Consider the following 13773-nt stretch of genomic DNA (forward strand, 5'->3'; position numbering starts at 1 on the left):
TCTAAGGTGAAGTGTTCTGGCCTTTGAAACAGACTGAAAATGTAACTCAAGTGTGTGCCAAATTTCATATGCACTATTGCATTTTGATACATGTCTAAACATGGATTCGGAAATTGATGAGAGCAACCAACTCACTAGGAACTGATATGTCTTCTTCCAATTGAAATACTTAGGGTTTGGTTGTTTAATTGAATGTTCAGTACCTTCAACTTTCTCCATTACAAACAGAGGAGGGCAAGGATTCGTACCTAAAATGAAGCTATCTAGCTCGTGAGAGGCTAGGGCTGGTACAATCTGAGAGCGCCAGTAGTTGTAATTCTTCTCTACTAGCTTTACGGAAAGATTTGGTAGTGAGGAGTGACCTGTAAAACTTTGAGATCTGCCATTACTGACCTGCTCTGCATCAATCTTGGAAGAGTTAGTAAGGGATTCATAGTTCACATTCGCCATTGACGTTAGTCTTTGGCTCTGATACCACAAAAGATGTTGTTGAGAATTTGTAACTAAACAAAAAAGGAAAAACAGAGGAAAGAAAGAAACTGCTATATGTTTCATGAAAAACTGTGTTCTTTTCTATTTTTGAAGAAGATGAAAGCCAACTATTATATAGTTGGTGAAACACATCAGAAACGCAGTGTTTTGGAACGTACAGCATTCTAAAAACGCTGCGTTTGAATTGTTTGGACTATTACAAAGTAAACTTCCTTTCTTTACACTATTACAGATTCACGCCTATTTAAACCATACAGGACACCTCTTCTACACTATATTAATAAGTACGAACTACATTAGCAGCAAATCGTCTGGCATAAATACTTGCTCCAAAATTTGGCGAAACCCCAGCAGCCTCCGCCCATGAATTTTGCAACCTATTTTCTTCTGCGCGCTGAGATTCTTCGAGCTTCTTTTTAGCATAGCTGCGCCAAGAAGCTTGTATGAAACAAGCCGCCCAATTCCTCCACTGATTTGAGTAAAATTTGTACGTGTGTACGAGTTGTGCACTTTTAATCCGCCTTAACTGAGAGGCAACAAACTTCAAGTCATCGGCCATTTAAGCAATGGCTTCAACTTTTGTAAGGGCTTTAACAGTTGTTGAAATGGGGAGGTAACTAATTGCGGATTGAGGATTGAGGATTCAGAGCCCACAAGAAAACTTCTTCTCCAAGGAAATCACTATCCTTAAGATAGTGAGTGCGAACTATACCTTGTCTTGTCAATAGCTTCCCTCGCATGATGATGAGCATTTGATCTACAAGATCACCTTCTAGAATAATGTAGCTTTCCTCAGAGTAAAACACAGTCTTGAGACGGTTACACATTGTATCCAAATGTTGTTCATCTAGTTTTTCAAACATTGGTACCTTGAATACATCCAACAACACAAAAAAAAAAAAAAAAAAAAATTAGCAATACAATTCTGACTACTGCAAGAATAGTAAGCATTATGAAAGAAAGAGAACTTACTTTCTTGAGGAGGTCTAAGCAGAGTTCGCCCATTATGTTCCTTCTGAGGTCCTTGTGAAGATTATTAAGCAAATTTTCTGCATCAATACCTTTGGTTTCTCACCATACATATTGCTGGTATTTTTTCACTTGTTGTTGGAGCTTCCCAGAGAGCTTCCCAGAGAGCTTTCGGAAGGACATCCACCGCTCTATCTCTCGCACCTTCAATCTCATTTCCTCTGATCTTACTGTTTTGGACTGTAGATATATCTATTTAACAAGAAATTGACACCATCATAGAAATTAAAATTTATATAATTGTTTTTCGTCTAAATACTTAAAGCGCATAAAAATGAATCAAATTGATAATAAATAAGAAGATATTTAGCAAATTACCTGCATATTTCCAATGAGAAAGAGAAACAACACCAAACCAAAGATGGTAATCACAATTGAAAAGACGGTTTCCTCCACAGAGCTACTTGTCTGCAGATTCTTGTTCAAAGTGATGATATTTTGCTTGAAACAAACTGTTTTTGATTGTTAACTGAAGCTGGAAATTGGCGGCAAAAAGCAAAATTTGGAGTGGTGAAGATTGGTCTGGAAGCACTTCACCGAAGCTGGTTTGTAGGCATGCTAAAGTGATTGTTTTTTGGTGGATTCAGCACACATTAAGTTGCCTACTTTATTTCATGTTAATGTGATGTAATTTGAGTTGCTAAAGATGTATTTTGATATTAAAATATGTTTTAATGTTAGGTACAACAATGACACTAAGTTGTATAAACTTTGCTGTTTCTTAATGAATGCATTCAACTTAGTCTTCCACTCTCTAATCTCTTCTTTCTTCTTCGTTCTCTCTCGTGCACTTAGTCTTTTTTCTAGCTCTAATAACCAACAATTGGTATCAGAGCTTCACTTGATCTTAAGGGGCCTGCAAATCTTGCATTCGGCACTTACTCAATCAGTTCTCATCATACCAAAACTTGTCTTCATGGCAATAAGTTCAGCCTCACTCTTACCTCCAACCTTCAATATGTGGGTTGTTAAGATGAAGGCTTACCTAAGAGGTCACAGCTTATGGCAATATATAGAAGAAGAGAAGCAGCCGCCACAATTGGGGCCAAATCCAACCTTGAATCTAATAAGAATCCATGAAGAAGAAACTGCAAAAGCTTCAAGAGCTTTGTCTCATTTACGTGCTACTATTATGAATCAAGTCTTCACAAGGATAATGGCTTGTGAGATAGCAGAAGCTTGGGACAAGCTCAAGGAAGAATTTGAAGGGAGTAGTCAAACCCGAAATATGCAAGTCTTGAACTTAATGAAAGAGTTTGAGACATTAAAGATGCAAGAAGCTGAAGTGGTTAAGGAGTATGTTGACAGATTAATGAATGTGGTTAGGAAGATAAGGTTGCAAGGGGAGGAGATAACTGATAAATGAATTGTAGAAAAGGTATTGGTGAGCTTACCCTAGGTTTGAATAAAAAAATCTTCTCTTTGGAGGATTCTAAGGACATGTCTCAGATCACCTTGACTGGGCTTGTTCATGCACTTCAAGCTCAAGAATAAAGAAGGAAGTTGAGGCAAGAAGATAGTGGTGAAGCAGTATTGGTTGTCCTACATAAAGGCAAGCCAACTTAGGGAGGAAACAAGAAATATGTTGGAGATAAGAAAGGAAAGGAGAAAGCCAGCAATCAGTGGAACAAACCAGGTGGATTGAGGGGTTTTCCACCATGTTCTCACTGCAAAAAGAAGAACCATGCAGAGAGTAAATGCCGGTTCAAACCAAATATTCAATGTAAGGCATGTAAGCAATTTGGCCACATTGAAAAGGTCTGCAAAAACAAACCACACTAGCTAACACAGCAAGCACAGATGGTTGAAGATCTGTAGCAAAATTCAAAGTCAGAGCAGCTGTTTGTGGCCTCCTGCTACATTGCTCAATTTAATGCTCAGGCTTGGCTGATTGATAGTGGGTGTACCAATCATATGACACCTGATCTTGAGAATTTTGTAAGCCTAGACTAATCATATCAGTCAAGATTAAAGGTTGGAAATGGTGACTATGTGAAGGTTAACGACAGAGGAGATGTGGCTGTGCAGACCTTGATTGGTACAAAAATCATCACCTATGTTTTATTTGTTCTGAAATCAATCAAAACTTGCTTAGTGTAGGACAGATGCTGGAAAGAAACTACACTCTGCATTTTAAAAATCAATCTTGCACAATATTAGATAATGAGGGTAATGTGATGATGTATGTAAAAAATGTGGAAAAGAGCTTCCTAGATGAGCTAAAAAAATCAGAATTTCAAGCCATGTCTGTAAATTCAAATGACACAAACTTATGGCACAGAAGGTTTGGTCATTATCATTATGCTGGTCTTAGACAAATGAAGCTAAAGAACATGGTTCACATCTTACCTGAAATAGAAAAGAAAGAGAGTTTGTGTAATGCATGCCAAGTAGGGAAGACCTACCTTTCCAACAAACTAGGCCTGAAGGGCTACTGAAAAGCTTTAATTGGTACACACTAATGTGTGTGGATCGATGTAGATCTCGTCCCTGAGTGGATCCAAGTATTTTACCTTGCTTATTGATGATTACTCAAGGATGACTTGGGTATACTTTCTAAAACAAAAAAGTGAAGCTATTGCTATTTTTAGAAGGTTTAAAACTCAAGTTGAAAACCAAGTTGGTGCAAGGATAAAGGCTGTGAGAAGTGACACTGGGGGTGAATATACCTCATGGGAATTTGAATCAATAGGGATGTTGGAATTTGGCACTAGTATAGCAGTCCTTACATTCCTCAACAAGATGGAGTGAGTGAAAGGAAAAATAGAACACTGATGAAGATGTCAAGATGCATGTTAACTGAAAAAAGTTTGCCAAAAGAGTTGTGGGCAGAATCTGTAAACACTAGTGTATACTTGTTGAATAGGCTTCCAACCAAGGCTTTAAAAGATCAAACTCCATTTGAAGCATGATATGGAGTTAAGCCTCAAGTGAATCATCTTAGAATCTTTGGTAGTGTCTGTTATGTCCTCATACCAGCCATCAAGAGATCCAAACTTGATGACAACGCAAAAGCTGAAATCCTAGTTAGTTACAGCCACCAATCTAAGGCATACAAAATCTATATTCTGGAGTCTAAGAAAGTGGTGATTTCTAGAGATGTGAGGGTTGATGAGAGGTCAGTTTGGAACTGGGAGCAGAAGAAAATTCAAGAAGATGCAAGGCCATAGCAAAGGGAATTAGTTGCTGACCAATATGACGGAGCAGATTCTGATGTAGAAGAAGAAACACCAGTTAGAAGGACCAGACCTCTTACTGATGTTTATGGAAGATGCAATGTAGCTATGCTTGAACCATCATCCTATTCAGAGGCAGCCAAGTCAGAGACATGAAGAATTGCAATGCAGGAGGAGTTGTCCATAATAGAAAAGAATGGAACACAAAAGCTTGTGGACAGACCTGTTGATAGAAAAGTGATCCAAGTTAAGTGGATCTTCAAGAGAAAATTGAATCCTGATGGTTCAGTTTTGAATCACAAAGCAAGACTTGTTGTCAAAGGTTTTGCACAACAACATGGTGTAGACTTTCAAGACACATTTGCACTTGTTGCTAGACATGACACAATTCGGTTAATCCTTGCATTGGTAGCCCAATTCAAGTGGAAAATTTTCCAAATGGATGTCAAGTCAGCTTTCTTAAAATGGTTGGCTTGATGAAGAAATTTATGTTGAGCAGCTTGAGGGACACGAAGTTAGAGGGAAAGAAGATAAAGTTTATTTGCCGAAGAAGGCTTTATATGGCCTAAAACAGGCTCCAATGGCTTGATACATCAGAAATAATGAATACCTAGTCAGCCTAGCATATGCAAAAAATCCAAATGAGCATACTTTGTATGTGAAGAAGTTTAATGAAGATGTGATCATGGTTTCCTTGTATGTAGATGATTTGCTGGTGACAAGAAACAATTCCATTCAGGTTGAAGAGTTTAAGAGGGCAATGCACAAAGAGTTTGAGATGACTAACTTGGGAGAGATGACTTACTTTCTTGGAATGGAAATATATCAATCTCAAGATGGCATTTTCATATGTCAAAAGAAATATGTCAATGAGATGTTGAGGAAGTTTGGTATAGACAGATGTAAATCAGTTGGCACACCTTTGGTGCAAAACCAAAGGTTGTGTAAAGGGGATGGAGCAGCCCTGGTGGATGAAACAAAGTATAGAAGTCCGGTTGGGAGTTTGTTGTATTTGATTGCAACAAGACCTGATCTAATGTTTGCCACTAGTCTCCTATCTAGATTTATGAGCAAACCAAGTGAGAAGCATCTTAAAGTAACCAAGAGAGTGCTGAGGTTTATCAGAGGGATAATGGATCATGGAATCTGGTTCAGGAAGTCTGAAAACTTTAGATTGGTGGGCTCTGCAGATAGTGATTGGGGTGGTTCTTGTGATAATATGCGAAACAGATCTAGATATGTTTTCTTGATGAATTGTGGAGTTTTTTGCTGGTCTTCCAAGAAGCAAGAAATAGTGGCTCAATCCACTACAGAAACTGAATACATATCAGCTACTATTGCAGTAAATCAAGTCATAAGGTTGAGGAATATGCTGAATGATTTGGAGGTGAAACAATATGAGTCTTGAATTTTTTTTGTGATAATCAATCGGCTGTAGCTATGACAAAGAATCCAGTCATGCATGGTTGAACTAAGCACATAAAAATTAAGTTTCAAATAGTGAGAGAGGCTGAGCAATGCAAGGAAATCAGATTGGCTCACTACAGGGGAGAAGATCAATTGGCAGATATCTTTACAAAGGCTCTATGCAAGTCCAAGTTTGAAGGTCTTAAGCTTAAACTTGGTGTCTCAAACAAAAATATCAAGGATGAGTGTTCAAAGTGATGATATTTTGCTTGAAACAAATTGTTTTTTATTGTTAACTGAAGCTGGAAATTGGTGACAAAAAGCAGAATTTGGAGTGGTGAAGATTCACCTGGGAGCAGTTCACCAAAGCTGATTTGTAGGCATGCTGAAGTGATTGTTTTTTGGTGGATTCAGCACACATTAAGCTGCCTACTTTATTTCATGTTAATGTGATGAAATTTGAGTTGCTAAAGATGTATTTTGATATTAAAATATGTTTTAATGTTAGGCACAACAGTGACACTAAGTTGCATAAACTTTGTTGTTTCTTAATGAATGCATTCAACTTACTCTTCCACTCACTCTTTTCTTCTTTCTTCTTTGTTCTCTCCCGTGCACTTAGTTTGTGTTCCAGCTCCAATAACCAACAGTTCTAACCAAAACAACTACACACAAGAAATTAAATTAAATTTTTAACAAACTTGACATTCAATATATGTTTACTGACAAAGACTCCAATATCCACGTGCTTGGTATCTTATTTTAGAATTCATTATGAAACCTCTCACTTTAAATTACTTTTCACACTAAAGAGCAAGATCACTATAACTCACTCCATTCAGTCATTCACCACAAATAGAACTCAGGTTATGCCTACTTGTGAACCATTATACTTCAAATTTGCCCTTCTTAAAGGAACATCAGCTCTCACAATTTCATCTATTAGTTGTTTAAAAAATGACAATCTTTACTTTCAAAGGTATGATATCCTAAGTCATAACCATCTGATAACTATTCCATTCCCAACATCCACTAAACCTGTTATCCCACTAGATTATTTCCCATGTAATCATAAAAATTTTCAGGAATGATTATTTTTGAAGTACTTATTACATAATATATGAACCTTAGATTTTGCAAGCCTCATCGAAAACAAAGTAAAAATTTTTGTAGAAAATTCCTTGCATTCACGATGCCAGTCTCAAGAGCATAACTGTATATTCCAAAGTCATAAGTAATTGCATGTAGAGTAAAACTCATTTAGAAATTTGTAGTCTCTAAATTGTCATTAAAGTTAAAAGAACCATGACCACATCCAAAATAATCTACATAGGCCACCTTCTAGCACGCAGTCTCTTTTTCTATGGCCAAAAAGTACCACTAGTCTCCAAATACCTAATAGACTAGCATGTAAGCTAACTTTGATCAGCTAATGTGTTAGAAACAAGCAAGTTAGTTAAGCTTAAAATTGAGAATGATCATAACCTTCCATGCCACAACTTCATCCAATGAAGTATCAATAGTTGTTGATGGTTTTTTTAATTGGAGAATACTAAGGAAAGAGAGTTGAGAGAAGGTTATTACTAATTGTGTTAAAAAGCTTTAGTTGTATTACATCAAGCAGCCAATGTAAAAGCCAAAAGGCCACTGTTACAATCACTCTTAGCAGGATCTTTTTACACAAATTCAAACTTAACCATACACAATTACCTAATACAAGTACATTACACTTAAACCAAGCCATAATAGTAAGTTGTATACACCTAAAAACATCGCATTATAATTCAAAATTCTAACAGTGCTAGCATTCAAATTCAACCTAGCACACTTCAAATTTGGCTTCAAAAACCTATAGGCCTGCAGCCTATCTTCATGTTTTCAATAAAATATCACTACCATCAATTCTCTTCCTTGATGTTTTGCTGGAAACACCAAGCTTCAGCCTAAGTTCTTCAAGTTTGGACTTGCTTAGAGCCTTAGTCATGATATCAGCAACTTGGTCCTCCGCTTTGCAGTGAACTAAGTTAACTTCTCCAATCAGTTCAGCCTCCCTTACAACATGATATTTGATCTTAATGTGTTTAGTTTGACCATGAAGGATAGGGTTCTTTGCTATTGCAACAGCTGACATGTTGTCACAATAGATTGCAGTAGGATCACTTTGGTTTACCCTCAAATCACACAAAAATTTTTCTCAACCAAATGGCCTGGTTTACAGTAGAAAAGGCAGAAATATATTCTGCCTCAACAGTAGATTGGGCTATTTTCTCTTGCTTCTTGGAAAGCTAGCTAAAAGCACCATAATTCACAAAGAAAACATACCCTGAAATGCTCTTTATATCATCAACTAAGCTAGCCCAATCACTGTCTAAATAACCAATCAAACTGAATTTTTCAACCCTTCTGAACCAGGTTTGCAACTCAGTAGTGCCCTTTAAATATCTTAATGCTCTCTTAGCAGCTTTGTAATGAACTTCACTAGGCTTGCTCATAAATTTGGACAGTAGGCTAACATAATACCTCATATCAAACCTGGTTGTTGTTAAGTACAACATGCAACCCATCAAGCCTCTGTATACAGCTTCATCAACCAATCCATTGTCATCTTCTTTGCTTAGTTTCTGGCTTGGAATCAGGGGAATGTCAACTGGTTTGCAATTCTCCATGCCAAATTTTTTTAGCACCTCAATTGCATACTTCCTTTGACACATGAAAATGTCACTTGAGCTTTGTTGTATCTCCATACCAAGGAAGTAGCTCATCTCTCCCAAGTCATCATGTCAAACTCCTTCTGCATTGCTTCATTAAATTCCATCAGTTGATTGTGGTTGCTTCCAATAACCAAGAGGTCGTCAACATAAAGGGAAACAATCATGAATTCACTATTTTGTTCCCTTACATAGAGAGTGTGCTCGTTTGGACTCCTAGCATTACCCAAATTGCACAAGTGGTCATTAATTCTGTTGTACCAGGCTCTAAGGGCCTGTTTTAGACCATACAAGGTCTTTTTTAACAAATAAACCTTCTCTTCTTTACCCTTGACTTCATATCCCTTCGGTTGCTCAATGTAAATTTCCTTATCAAGCCATCCATTGAGAAAAGTAGATTTCACATCAAGTTTGAAGATTTTCCACTTGAATTGAGTTGCCAATGCAAGAAGAAGTCAAATGGTGTCATGTCTTGCTACAGGGGCAAAAGTTTTTGAAAAATCTACCCCAAATTGTTGTGCAAAGCCCTTCACAATAAGCCTTGCTTTATACTTGTTTACTGACCCATCAGGGTTCAATTTCCTCTTAAAAATCCACTTGACCTAAATCACTTTCCTGCCTATAGGCCTATCAACCAGCTTCCAAGTTCCATTCCTTTCTATTGAGGAAAACTCCTCCTTCATTACAGCTCTCTAAGCTTCAGATTTGATACCTTCATTGTAGCTTGTTGGTTCTAACTCAACTACATTGCACCTCTCATAAATTTCAGATAATGGCTTTGTACCCCTGATTAGAGCTTCATCAATTTTGTTTGAATTCAGCTCTTCATTCTGGTTTCTAGAACTTCTATCTTGCTGGAGACTTCACTTGACTTCAACTTGGTTGCTTTCCCAATTCCAAAAAGCATGCTCATCTACTTTTACATCTCGGCTAACCATAATCTTGTAACTTGTTGGATTATAAATCCTATAAGCCTTTGATTGGCTACTGTACCCAATCAAGATGCCCACTTCAGCTTTCTCATCTAACTTGTTCCTTTTGTTGGCTGGTACATCGACATAGCATACACTTCCAAGCACTCTTAATTGATCAACTTTTGGCTTGACACCATACTAGGTCTCATACGATGTCTTGTCCTCAAGTGCCTTAGTTAGAAGTGTATTTAGGAGATATATTCCAGTATTGACAGCCTCAGCCCAAAACGTTTTAGGCAAATTTTTCTTAGGCATCATGCACCTAGCCATCTCTATCACTGTCTTGTTTTTTCTCTCACTAACTCCATTTTGCTGTGGAGTGTATGGACTACTAAATTGATGCTTTATTCCAACTCCCCTGCACACTTCTTCAAACTCATTTGAGGTATACTCAATTCCATTATCACTCCTTACTGATTTTAGTGTCAAACCTGATTGATTTTTGACCAGCAACTTAAACCTCTTGAATACAGTAGTAACCTTCACTCTTTTGGTTCAAGAAATACACCCAAGTCATCTTGGAAAAATCATCTATAAAGAGAATGAAGTATCTACTCTCATTTAAGGACGCATACTGCATTAGACCACACACATCAGTGTGTACAAGCTATAGCTTCTCACTTGCTCTCCATGCTTTGTTTGCTAGAAATGGAGGCCTACTTAACTTCCCAATTTGACAGATATTACACAAGCCTTCTCCTTGGTCTATTTTGAGCATGCTTGGAGAAGATTCTTAAGCCTAAGTTCCTTAAGAGTGTGGTAGTGAAAGTGTCCAAACCTCCTATACCACAGCTGTAAATCATCTATGTTAGCTGTATGTTTTTGAAAAATAGTCTTCCCCCACTCTACTAGGAAGCTTTTTCCTTGCATGCTAACTCTCATTAACTTACTCCCATCACATTCTATAATGACACATGTTGAGTTTTTAAAATGCAGAGAGTAATTCCTCTCAAGCATTTGTCCTACACTAAGTAGGCTTGATTGATTTCAGGAACAAATAAAACATCAGATATATATTTGGCACCAAACTTGGTTTGGACAACAACTTCTCCCTTGCCTTTCACCTCCAGTAGCTCACCATTTCCCACCTTCACTTTGGATTGATAACTGTTAGGAAACGACCTGGTTGCTCAGCGGAAAACAAAATTTTATACAATCGTAGATCGCTCCTTAAAGCCCAAAATCAAGGCACAAATTTTACAGTTTATGTATAATATCAAGAATCTGCAGAAAATAAAATAAATCTAAAGTTTAGATTCATACCCACGTTTGGAGGCTCCCCCAATATTGTCTCTGAATGTGTTTGCTACTGATCCAAGTGTAGGATCGAACCGTAGAGGTCCACACGAAGACAATCAACAAGAACCAGAGAGGGATTTGCTAGATCCTCCTTGGCCTTAAGAAATCAAGAAGAACAAACCAAAGAAAAACTTTGATTCTTTGCAAAAGCAAAAGTGGCGTGAGAGTGAGAGTGTTTAAGGGTTGGAGGGTTTTTTCTCTTTTTCGATAAAAATAATCAAAATGAATAAAATGAATTCACACACATTTTCAATTAACACATTTTCTTTTATAGTCCAATTTAAGTTGCCCTAGTGGAATGGGCTTGGGCTCCAACCCAAACACCCCCAAATTTTCCAAACACTCCCAATTAGATATTTTAATTTAAATCATCATTATTTCAATTAAAATCAATTAATATTTAATTAACATTTAACAAGAATGATGATTTAATTAAATATGTACGAACACACATTTAACCGTAATTTCACTTATTTAATTTTTTCTAACAAATTAAATAAAAGTCTACGACCTCAGCAAATTTAATTGCACTGTGAAATTACCAAAATACCTTTTTGCCTAAAAAGATGAAAACGCCCTTCTTTCTTCTTGGCTCTTAAATTATCTTCTATGTGTGTGACCCATAGGCTCCTCATCATACCGGTAGTGTATAGTATCGCGATTAACACCAATTAATCGTCTCACTAATACACAGACCAAGATTGGCCCCTAGCAAGGCATCATGGCCACCCGATAGATTCGGATTCAGCAAAGTAGCTACCTGTCAACGATATGGTTACCGTACAATTCGATCCTTTCATCATACGTTATCTCGACGAGACGAAGGCATAGAAATAGTGTCAACCTTCGGTTACTCTCGATATTATATATTCAGTTTCTGGACCAATGACCCGTATTATAATCTGGATAGAGCAACAACTCAATCCCACTGTGGCCACAGTTTTAGTGTCATTGCCATATACTGAATTGCGCCGTGAGATAACTTCTCCCGTACCCGGGAGTGATGAATCCTTTGTCAATCCACCATAGTCTTGATACACTCCTTGATATAGCCAATCACCACCGTACTGACAGCTCTGAATAGAACTGCGTTAGGCTAGTGTCAAACTGTACCAATCGGTGCACAAGGCGCTCCGGTGATCTCAAGTCTAAGGATCACATGCACCACCATTCGTTAGAGGATTTGTTCCATAGACACTGGGGTTACCATCCATATGGAATCCTCTGGTGGGTCAGTCCAGTGAACTTGCTGCGGTATATCCGCCTACAACAAGCACCCATGTGTTGCACCAGGTTGTCACCAAACAACCTTGACAAGTGAGATCAGTCACTGCCTTTCGACAGGGTCGTTCAACACTATGATAGCCTTACCGTATTATCTGTGCCCTTACTTCAGAATAATACTGGGGCTACGGACGTTTCTAGAATGGCCACCATATGTGCTCATAGGGTTCTCACTATCAAGATTTGAAACACTTGATACCCTCGTCACGGTTCTACCATTCTAAGGACATATATCAATACATATTGCAATAATAATGATTTACGCGATATAGAATAAGATGCCATTTATTATTGATTAATGAACATTATTACAAAGAGTCAATTCTACAATAATTGATTGGCTTTAGGGCACCTACTCCAACAATAACTCTTATCCAAGTTCACAAAATTACCAAGGTTTGGAGTCATATTGTTGGTGCAACCACTATCAATCAACCACACATCAGGGCTGCTGGCAATCATGCAACTTGAAACTACAAAAAGTTGCTCTGTTTATTGAATCTGCTGTGTGTTTTCCACTGCTTGTGATTGCTAGTCTTGTTGGTTCCCCTTGTTCTTACATACTCTCTCAATGTGCCCAAATTGCTTGCAAGACTTACATTGTATGCTAGGCCTAAACCAACACCTGTTTTCGGAGTGATTTTTCTTCTTGCAATGTGAACATGGAGCGAAGATTCTTATTTCGACATGTTTCCCTCCTTGGTTGTTGGTTTTCTCCTTTCCCTTCTTCTCTCCAATATACCTTTTGTTTCCTCCTTGGAAAACTCTTCCTTTTAGGCTTGCTATCATGGCCCCTTCACTTGAGTCTTCCTCCTCAAAAACCTCCTTTGCTCTTGTGCTTGAAGGGAATGCACAAGTTCTGCTAAACTGATCTAGGACAGGTCTTTGGAGTCTTCAAGTGAGGAGATCTTTGCCTCAAACCTCTCAGGCAGGCTAATTAGAACCTTCTCCACAATTCTATGATCCTCACCAAGTAGCTTAATCTTATTCACCACATTCATTAGTCTATCCACATACTCCTTAACATTTTCAGTTTCTTGCATTTTGAGCATTTCAAACTCTCTTCTCAGATTTAAGACCTACATGTTTCTAGTTTGGCTACTTCTTCTAAACTTCTCCTTGAGCTTATCCCAAGCTTCTTTAAGGGTATCACATGCCATAATCCTAGAGAAAACTTGATCGGTTACTGCTAAATGGATGCAAGACAATGCTCTTGAAGCCTTGGCTAACTCTTGTTCATGAATCCTTATCTGATTCAGTGTTGGGTTTGCTCCAAGCTGTGGGACTTGTTTCCTTCCTCCACATATTGCCATAAGGCATGACCTCTCAAATAAGTCTTTATTTTGACATCCCAAACATGGAACTGCTCACCATTGAAGATGGGTGGAGAAAGAGGAGTTGGGT

General features: G+C 37.8%; 1 pseudogene; it reads right to left on the reverse strand.

The window, feature by feature from the left end:
• Positions 1-769: 769 nt before the first annotated feature.
• Positions 770-2439, reverse strand: LOC116114136 (annotated as a pseudogene).
• Between the last annotated feature and the right edge of the window lie 11334 nt (positions 2440-13773).

The sequence above is a fragment of the Pistacia vera genome, unplaced genomic scaffold, assembly GCF_008641045.1.
Source record: "Pistacia vera cultivar Batoury unplaced genomic scaffold, PisVer_v2 Contig700, whole genome shotgun sequence".
NCBI lineage: Eukaryota > Viridiplantae > Streptophyta > Magnoliopsida > Sapindales > Anacardiaceae > Pistacia > Pistacia vera.